Below are 9,561 nucleotides of genomic sequence, written 5' to 3'. Positions count from 1 at the left end.
TTTCTTTTTTCCTCCCAGAATGACTTTGAATCCTAAAGATTCACTGACTAGGCCTCCACACTCAAAAAATAAAAATGAAAGGCACAGAGAAAGGATTTTTTTTTCTCAAAACCTGATTTTGGTAAACATTTATCGAATTACTACGCACAGAGGTTTGACAATGTTATGGGTGAACTTGTAGTTTCAGGAGGAACATTTATACCCAGGAGTTCTCACACATGCTACTGTAACTTATCCCCTCACACCGCCGCCCCCCCCCCCCCCCCCCCCCCGGTTTCTCAGCTTCTGTCAGCATGTGTCACAGTCTGATCAATCTCATCACTACATATGGAAATAGGGGGTGCTGATTTGGACAAGATTATTTTAAAAGTTATGTGACTGTATCTAACAGGTACTTTAAAATATCTCATGTGGCTCATTAACTGGCTTAATCCAATGAGTTAATAAAGAGACTCCATAGTTCATCTCTCGAATTTGAAAACATTGATTTTATTTTTCAATCATGAAATTACAAACATCAAAATGTTTTTGAAAGGTACTTGTTTTCCTAATACCCTCTATCATCTGTGTCCTTGGGAGCAAATACGAATAATGAACAGGATTAGAAAGTATTTTATGCTTAACTCTATAACCCTGAGATTGGCACTAAAGCATCCTTCTCTCTCCCCTGCTCCTGGCCTGTTTAGGAAACTGACTTGGTCTCAACCAAGGTAACATTGAAAATATGGAGAGGTTTCAGCCCAGACACACAGAATGGGCATCTTTGGTGCTAATTTAAGAGAGATTTATGGACACTATTTTGAGGAAACTCAGAGTATGGACGCATTTGGCAGTTTCTTGTAGATGTTAAGATACTTGCTTAAAAAGGGTTTATTTAGTATATTTGGTAATTGTATTTTGAAATTAAGTTGTCAGTAGAGAATACATGTCAGTAGAGAATACAGTAGAGGTAAATCTTGAAGGCAAGAAAATAGTTCACAACAAAGAATTAAATACTGAATACAATATTCTGGAAAATAGATGGGTATTAAACTTACCTTTATTGATATTAGTTATAGGTCCACAGGACTATGTCACAATCTATCCTTTGTTTTGTTTTAAGCTCACAGTATTATTCCTAAGGGAATTTGAAAAATAGTGTATTGAAAAGATTGCTTCTAAGCTGTTTAGTCAGGTCTGTCTTTCATAAACTTAAGAGTTTCTAAATATTTCCAGATTTGGCTCTATGATATTATCAGAACAATTATGAAATACTTTCAGTAATACTGTGTCAACATGATCTTTGGTATTTTTTAAAATGCCTCTATTAACTGCTTCAAAACATGGAAGTACTAAAAATAATTTAAAAATTAACTCAACTAAAATTAATGGCCCATCCATCCAGTATTAGTTTTATACATTGTACTTGTTGAGGGTTTACCATGTTCTAGGCACTCTGTTAAAGCTGTATGTGTTATTCTATTTCATCCTCAAAACAATGCAATGGAAAAGATTACCACTATTAGGTCCATTTTTATAAACGAGGAAACTGAGACACAGACACATGCCTGGAACTTGTCCAAAGGTTCATCATTGCTGAGTAGAATCCTTGGTATAAAAACTTAGGTAGGCAGATGCTGTGTTCTTTGCCCTTATATTTTATTATATTGCTTTTTACTAGTTAATTTTGATTCAAAAACTATGTTAACATACAAGATAGGTCTTTTGAAAAACGTATGAGGGTAAAATTCATTAATAAGAAAAATAAAGATGGCTCTGTGAACCAATGGCCATAGTGATATCCCTGTGTCCTCCATCGCTGATCTTGACGCTTGGTAATAGCGTGGGGAATACATGGCATCTTCAAGGACAGAGCTGCACACTAGGCCCTTGGCCTGTGGGAGTGCTAAATATGAAGGCATGGTGTAATGGCTGAGCAGTTTTATGGAAAATGGGCAACTTTGTATTTTTTTCTCTTACATGTTAGTGAGATTTCTACATTATAACAAGAGAATATGGTATGTTTAATTAAAATATTGACCTACATATATCCAGGATAATATTATATAGTAAAATTACATATTAAGATAGATATTCTTTTTGAGAAATGACAATCATGCTTTTAAAAAATATTCACTTTTTGATACAAGTATAAAATAAATCCTCTGATGAAAATTACTTGGACAAAACTGAATTCAGGTTAAAAAGTGTGAATCATGAGTTTTCCAGGAAGAGTTTTATTTTGACCTAAATGCTGTCTGATAGATGAACTTCAAGCTTGATACATTTTTAACATGACAGAAGCGCGGTGGCCTCTCGGTGGGTGTCAGGGAGGAAACACTTGAGGAGGCCTTTATCTACCATTGCTCGGCCAAGGGGCCCAGCAGCCTGGGGTCTCTCGCTGGTCTATTCCTGATCCTCTCTTAGCAGAAAGGACAGAAAGCAGAAAAAGTGAAAGTTGCTTCTGAACAGATTATTTTCATTTATGGAGTTCATAAATGCAGAAAGTTAATGTAGAGGCAATTAATATTCCCGATTCTTTTTTGGTAATAACATGCAACCACTAAAATCTTGCTAAATTTTTTTGTCAAAGGTGAGAAAATGTGGGGGTTTCTATTCTATTCTATTGTTTCAAAACATGGAAGGTACTAAAAATAATTTAAAATTTAAGTCAACTAAAATTTTCAGTTTTCAGGGGGAAAAAAAGCAATTTTTATTTTGTCATTAGAGCCTGTAAAATAAAATCCCAGTAAAATTTATGTATACAAATCTATGCAAAGCAGTGAAAAGAAAATACTTGCATAAGTGTCCTATTAATGAAAGCCAGTTTCTGACAGTTGGAGAGTCATATTCTTCGATCTGTTTTGTTTACCTTTCCTATCCAATTTATATGGTCATACTTGGGAATACGTTTTATGCATGTATGCACACATACATATCACGGAAGGTAGTTTAGATTTTTAATTAGTAAAAATTTCAGAGGCCAGCAATTACCTTTTTCATTTAGCTTTTCCCTTCAATCTCGTATTATTTGTGTTTTCTGCTCACTTCTGTAGAGACCACAGTAAACATTTGGAAGGCATTTTGTATGGCAAGTTTGTGTATTGCAATTTTTGAGCAATGCAAACATCCCCCTTAAATAAACGAAAACAGATCCCAGAAAGGGTATGCTTCCAACACATTCCCCAAAGATCTGAGTGCCGCTGTGCATTCTTGCTCAATTTAAACAAACTAAACTTCAGTTAGTCTCCCCACCCCTAATGGGCACCCCCACTGGGAACATTGTTAGGTTACCACCATGGACAAGGCCTCAGTACAGCTGGATCTGTAAACAAGACCATAATCCGCATGAAAGAACTCTCAGAGTTTTGGCAGCACTCACAGTGTTGTTAACATATTGTGCCAAAGCAATAACAAAGCCATCATTTTTAAGTTTGTTCACGGATTTGTATTAATCAAGAAATTTTCCAGAAATTACTTCTAAATGAGGAAACTTCCAGAAAGTTACCATTTGGCAAGAAGGCTTCCAGATGCCTTTTTTTTTTTTTTTTTTTTTTTTTTGCTTATCTGCGACATATTCTTCCAAATAAATTACAAATTTGTGGAAATTCATTCGAGACAGAAAACACATTGCTGCTGTGTTGGCGGAAGGAGGCTCCCTTCAGTTCACTCCCTGCTTCATCAAAGCCTGGCTAGTGCTTAGGTCATTTTTTCTTATTAGGAGGAGGAGGCCAGGCCATCTAACTTGGCATTCTGGTGATAAACATTAAGTATTGATATTTGGATCAGAAAAGCAATTATTAGATTACCGTCAGAACTGCACACTAAGCATTTAGGAAGAGACCAGGAGAAGGCTGTTGGACCTTTGTTGGAATTTAGTTGTTGGTTTTTATTGGCATATTAGGCGATTAATTTTCGCAAATTCAATCTTTTTCAATTTAGGCCCTATTTTCAAAACTTGTGCATAAGCAAGCCTTCTGCAAACCCTTGTGTTTACTCTATAGGAAAAAAGGGAAAAAGAGGAGGCTGTAACAGTGCAATTAGACATGAGTAGTGGGACAAACCTAAAATTTTTGATTTTCAACATTGCCTTATTCCTTAAATACTTTGATACTGGTTTTTCATGTACATCTCATGTGATTAAAAAAGTCCTGGGTAAAATAAACTTCTAAAGTGTGCTAAAAATTCAAAATGCAGAGGGGTGCGTGATGCAGCCTGAACAGAGGGTACATATGTGGCTCCAGGGACGGTTACTGCTTACAAGCTCGAGACTGTGTTTTGGGAGGTGAGGACCCATAAGTGAGTCTATCACCAATGGTTTGTGTAGAGTTTTGGTTGATTTCATCATTTATTCATGTCCGTGATACCTTCTGGATGACATTTATTTTTGTTACAACAAAAGAAACTCTTTAAAGTAACGACTAATAGTAAATAAGCCCTTTCTCCTGCTGAAGACCTCTCCCAACCTCCAAGCTACTCTGGACTTGAATACATCTTTCCTGTTTCCTCCTATGGTGCATTGTTTAAAGCACCAATATATCATGTTTATATTCTTCCTTGTTTTAGAGTTACTTGTGTTCATTTCTTCTTTTCCCTTTGAAAATGTAATGTTCCTGGATGTCTCTCTAAATATCTAATATGGTGCTTTGTACATAGCAGACTTTGCATGAATGCTTATGTAACTGATTTCAGGAGGTTTGTTGTTTCTTTAAAAAAAAAATCCTTCTCTGAACACATAGCACTTGGAAGGCACTTTAAATCATAGAGAGCACCAGCATTCTATTGGGTCAATTATTGCTGCAATTGAATTAATAATACTCCAGTAGTCTCCTAGAAAACTACTCACTTAAGGAAGGATCTTTAGTATATGATAGTTAATAAGCACTACAAGGGCATGAAATAATGACAGACTCATATCTTTGTTTTTAAATTATATAATTGTTCTTCAAGAAACAAAACAGCTAGCCAAGTCATTCATAATCTTTTTGGGAATCAGCATTGTCTCCTCAAAGAACGTACACTTGAATTTTTTCCAAGTATTTGACTATACATTATTGTGGTTTATGTCTGGTATAGTGATGCTGATTATGTGTTCTGTGTATATAGTTGTTTCTCTAAGGACTATGTATTTACTCTGTTTTTGAATTAACTCATCTTTGAATGATCTAGTGCTGTATGAGATTGAGTGCATTCACCTAATTCTTGAAGAGAGCTTTTGTCTGAGAACACCCTTGTTCCTGTTGGTTGTGACCCAGTAATGTGGTGGCTTTTGTTTTCTATCAGTCAGTGGCCAAATCGCATTATTCATGTGGCTATGTTGGTTTAAATCACCCCAAATAAATTTTTATAAATACTTTAAATATTTGACTGAAGGTGAAATAAATTGATAGTTTGGAAATTATCCTTTCTTTTGTACCAATAGAGACTTGGAAAAATCAGATAAATACATTAAAATATTTATTTCAGCCAATGGGACATCTTCAATCACACCTTTGAAATTTCTTTACTTTGAAATTGTTTTTTTTATTTTTAGAAAAGGATTTATGTAATCTCCTTGAAATTCATAATACTTAATTCCCAAGCAGAAGCCACTGTAGACTAAGATACATCCTAAGGGGTAAATTCAAGAAACAAACTAGAAAAAAAATTAGTGGGGCTCACACAACAGATGTGATCTAAGTTCTACCAGCTGAATATTCTCAAGGCTGTGCAGATCCAAGGGCCCTTGGGTCCAGGAGGATTCCTTGTGTGCAGGGGAGGTCAGTGATGATGGCAGGTCGTCGTTTGGTGTTTGAGTCACAAACCTTTAGGGTTGCCTCAGCCATTTTTAGGTAAGATCTGTTATTTACTAGAAAGAGCAATAAGAAAACAAGTAAGTATTGTTTTATAGTCCACCAATGTTAAACTAAAGAGGCTCTCTCCAGTAAACAACCATTCGCAAAAGCAGATGTGAAGCCTCTGGTTGTTTCTTATGAATTCAAAAAGTAAAAATGAGCCCTGAAAAGCTGAGAACTCTGGCACAACCATGTCAGTGGACAAAGCAGATAGCAGCTCCCTATCTCAGCTGCTTTTGCCTGCCTGACATCCAGTATGCCTTCACAATTTTTACTTTAAAAGATGCTTTAGGAGTTTTGCTTTAAAAGTGATAACCAAACAAATGTTTGCCTGCATACTCTAATTACAATTTTGGGAAAAGTGTGAAAGATGGACAGTTTTCCATGCTACTGATTACACCATTTGGTAAAAGTTATTGGAGGATTCGAGAGTCTAATAGGTCAGATTGTAGAGAGAAATCAAGGTGGTCATTATGGATAGTAACAAGGGATAATGGACGGAAATGTAAATAGGAAGAGGAGACAGCTCTGGTTGACAATGGAGAAGTGTTATGCTGATGAGAAAAGACACATGAGCATACACAACAAAACACACAACGGCATGCACACACACATTATGAAAGCTCATTCCCTTAATCTGGCCAGTGAAAGATGAGATTCACCCAGGAGGGAGAAGCCACTGAAAGGTTAACAGTACCAACAAGATGGAAGCTTGTCTTTTGTTTGGGAAAGGAAAGTCCTCTAATTGTAGAAATTCAGAAGAAGGTTTAATTAATCCATTGTTTATGTTATTTTTTTATTTTTTATTTATTTTATTTTATTTTTTTTTAAAGATTTTATTCATTTATTTGAGAGAGAGAATGAGATAGAGCATGAGAGTGGGGAGGGTCAGAGGGAGAAGCAGACTCCCCGCTGAGCAGGGAGCCCGATGTGGGACTCGATCCCGGGACTCCAGGATCATGACCTGAGCCGAAGGCAGTCGCTTAACCAACTGAGCCACCCAGGCGCCCTATGTTATTTTTTTAATCAGTGTGGAATTGTAGAGTGATCTGGACATACACGGTGAAGTTTCTAATAAAGTATTTCTGTGGTACGATCCTAGCTTGATACCATGCTCATTTTATTTTATTTTATTTTTTTATTTTTTTAAGATTTTTATTTATTTGACAGAGCACAAGCAGAGGAAGAGAGAGGGAGAAGCAGACTCCCTGCTGAGCAAGGAGCCCAATGTGGGACTTGATCCCAGGACCCTGGGATCATGACCCGGGCCAAAGGCAGCCACTTAACCGACTGAGCCACCCAGGCGTCCCAATACCATGCTCATTTTAATGAGCTGATTAATTAATTCTTATGTGCTGGGTACTGTATTTGGGCAATGATTTGGCCAAAAACAGAGAAGGTCTCTGACTTTTTGGAATCTATGGTTTACTTGGGGAGCAAGCAATAAACAATAAATTATATTTAAATATAAATTATAAGTATTAGTTTTATAAATTCTGATCTAATTTTTAAAATTTATAAAGCAAGTAGTTCTTATTCTTGTGAATTTCAAGTTTTGTTCCTTCACATTTATTATTAACATTTATTCAGCACTTATAAGCACTGTGTTAAATGCTTTAGGCATTGTCTTATTTAATACTCACAATTAATTTAAGGGGGTATATACTATTGTATTTATACACTATGGTTAAATAATGTTCCCAAAGACATACTACTAATTAGAGAAGGGACTAGATTCAAACCTAGGGCTGTTAGTGTGTCGAGCCTTTTCTCTTAAGAGCTTTGCTATAATACCTCTCTGGTTAGAGGATAAGACCTATGTTCCAATATGCTAATATTTTCTAATTTGTTGCAACTTTGTCATATATATTTAAATGTAGGAACATGCACAAGGAATCAACAAGGGAAGAGAATTTCTCTACCCTACCCAGGGTCATCTTTATTATTTCTCTCATCACACAGCTGGGCTGTTGAATGTTGCTATAGAAAATCACAAAACTATTCTGACTGGATCTGTACAGAGTCATGCTTTCTAATTTTATGGCTGCTCACAATTCTTTTGCTGACTCCCTATCACATTTCCTACAGCAGCATTTCCACCCCATCCTCCATCTCAGCAAAAGCCTTTATTTCTGGCTTGACTAATGTTTGGAAGTGTGTTCTATTGGAGAACTCTTTTCCTGGTCCTCTTTGTTTCCATGTTTTGCAGGAATGAACAGCATTGGATGAGTACTTCCTGTTTCCCTCTGTACTCCTTACTCCTAACCACGAGAATGAGTGATGTAGTTGGTAGTCGGTGTAAGTAGACTCTGACATCCACAAGTCCACATTCTTTTATTGGGCAGGTCGTACGTTTCAATTAACTGCTTCCTTTGCTTACCCTTCATGTGACTACTTACCAGGGCAGGCGGAGCCCAAAAAGCATCTGTTTACTCAGCATATACCACAAAGTCCATATATATCAATTTAGCATTTACTGTGTGGCTCTTACTGATGTAGGCTCTGAGGGGTGTCTAAAGATTTTTAAAACTATTCAGGCCTTCAAGGACATTACACACTGATTGGCAAATTGAAGCCAGTAAATGTAAAATAAGGCCTAAACCTATAAAAAATATCTATGTTTCTAAGAAACATATGGACTATAGAATTCCAGAGCAATAAACAACAGTCTATGTCAACCATGTAAACAACAGAGTATGGAATTCCAGAGAACTAAGAGATCACTTTAATGGAGATGATCAAAAGGAAAGGTCCCTTTCAATAAGATGACCAGGAAAACATTCCAAATTCTCTACAATCCGAATACCATAAACTTACTTGAAATTATATGCCACTATTCCGCCACGAGAACAAGAAACAGTGCTCTGTTTCAATTCCTTGTTTCAATTAATCTTTATAATAGTGCTCTGAGGAGGTATTCTTATGTCCATTATATGGACACAGAGCTGCCTAGAAAGGTCCTGAGAGGTTAAATAATGTGCCTAAAGTCATATGGTTAATAACTGGTAGAAAACGAAAACCCAGGTTTGACTCTTCTGATGTTCATGGTGTTTTCTTAAAACCAGGGCACTTTTCCAAACTGGTGTAGGATGAAGGACCCTGGATGAGATTGAGAAGGTCAGGGTTTGAGTCTTGGATCTGCTTTTTTGTACGTGTGTGATCTTGGACATTTTACCTCTCTACTTTTCACTGTCTTTTGTAGAAATAGAGAGAACAAAAATCCTACCTACTTCGAGAATTTTGGAAAAGTAAACATAAGATCTGTTTTGTAGTGTTCTGAACTAGAACTTTATTTCACCTAAGAGCTGTGTAAGTAACCACACTCCTAACAGCATGAACAGAGATTGGGTTCCCTGTGAGATGGGGAGTTGCATGCTGAAGTTTCACTGGAGAGCGGTCTTGGGCGATATGTTTAAAGAAGTAAAGAAGAAAGCAAGGTAGTACTGGGTAGAGTGAGCAGCTGAATGGCAGTACAGTTGCAAGGGAGGCCTCAGCTGATCATTGCAGGATCTCTGGGGCCGGATGGCCCTTCAAAGTTGACTCAAATCAAGGCATAGGATCCTATAGTTTTGTTTCCCTGAATAAGCCAGTCATTGGCTGTGAGTTGCCTCTGTCACCTTGGGTTCCTGCAGCTGAAGGCAGTCCCCAGTGAGGGGTGTTACAGTTGATATTGATGTTCCCGACAGCCTGAAATGGGTGTATCTGTCCTCAAAAAGGACATCTGGATAGAGCACTGCAGGATCCACTG

This window comes from Mirounga angustirostris, unplaced genomic scaffold, assembly GCF_029215605.1.
Source record: "Mirounga angustirostris isolate CCGP_5_RB_7025 unplaced genomic scaffold, mMirAng1.0.hap1 SCAF_7, whole genome shotgun sequence".
Classification (NCBI taxonomy): Eukaryota; Metazoa; Chordata; class Mammalia; order Carnivora; family Phocidae; genus Mirounga; species Mirounga angustirostris.
The sequence above is the reverse complement of the archived record's forward strand: the minus strand, read 5'-3'. Positions refer to the sequence as shown.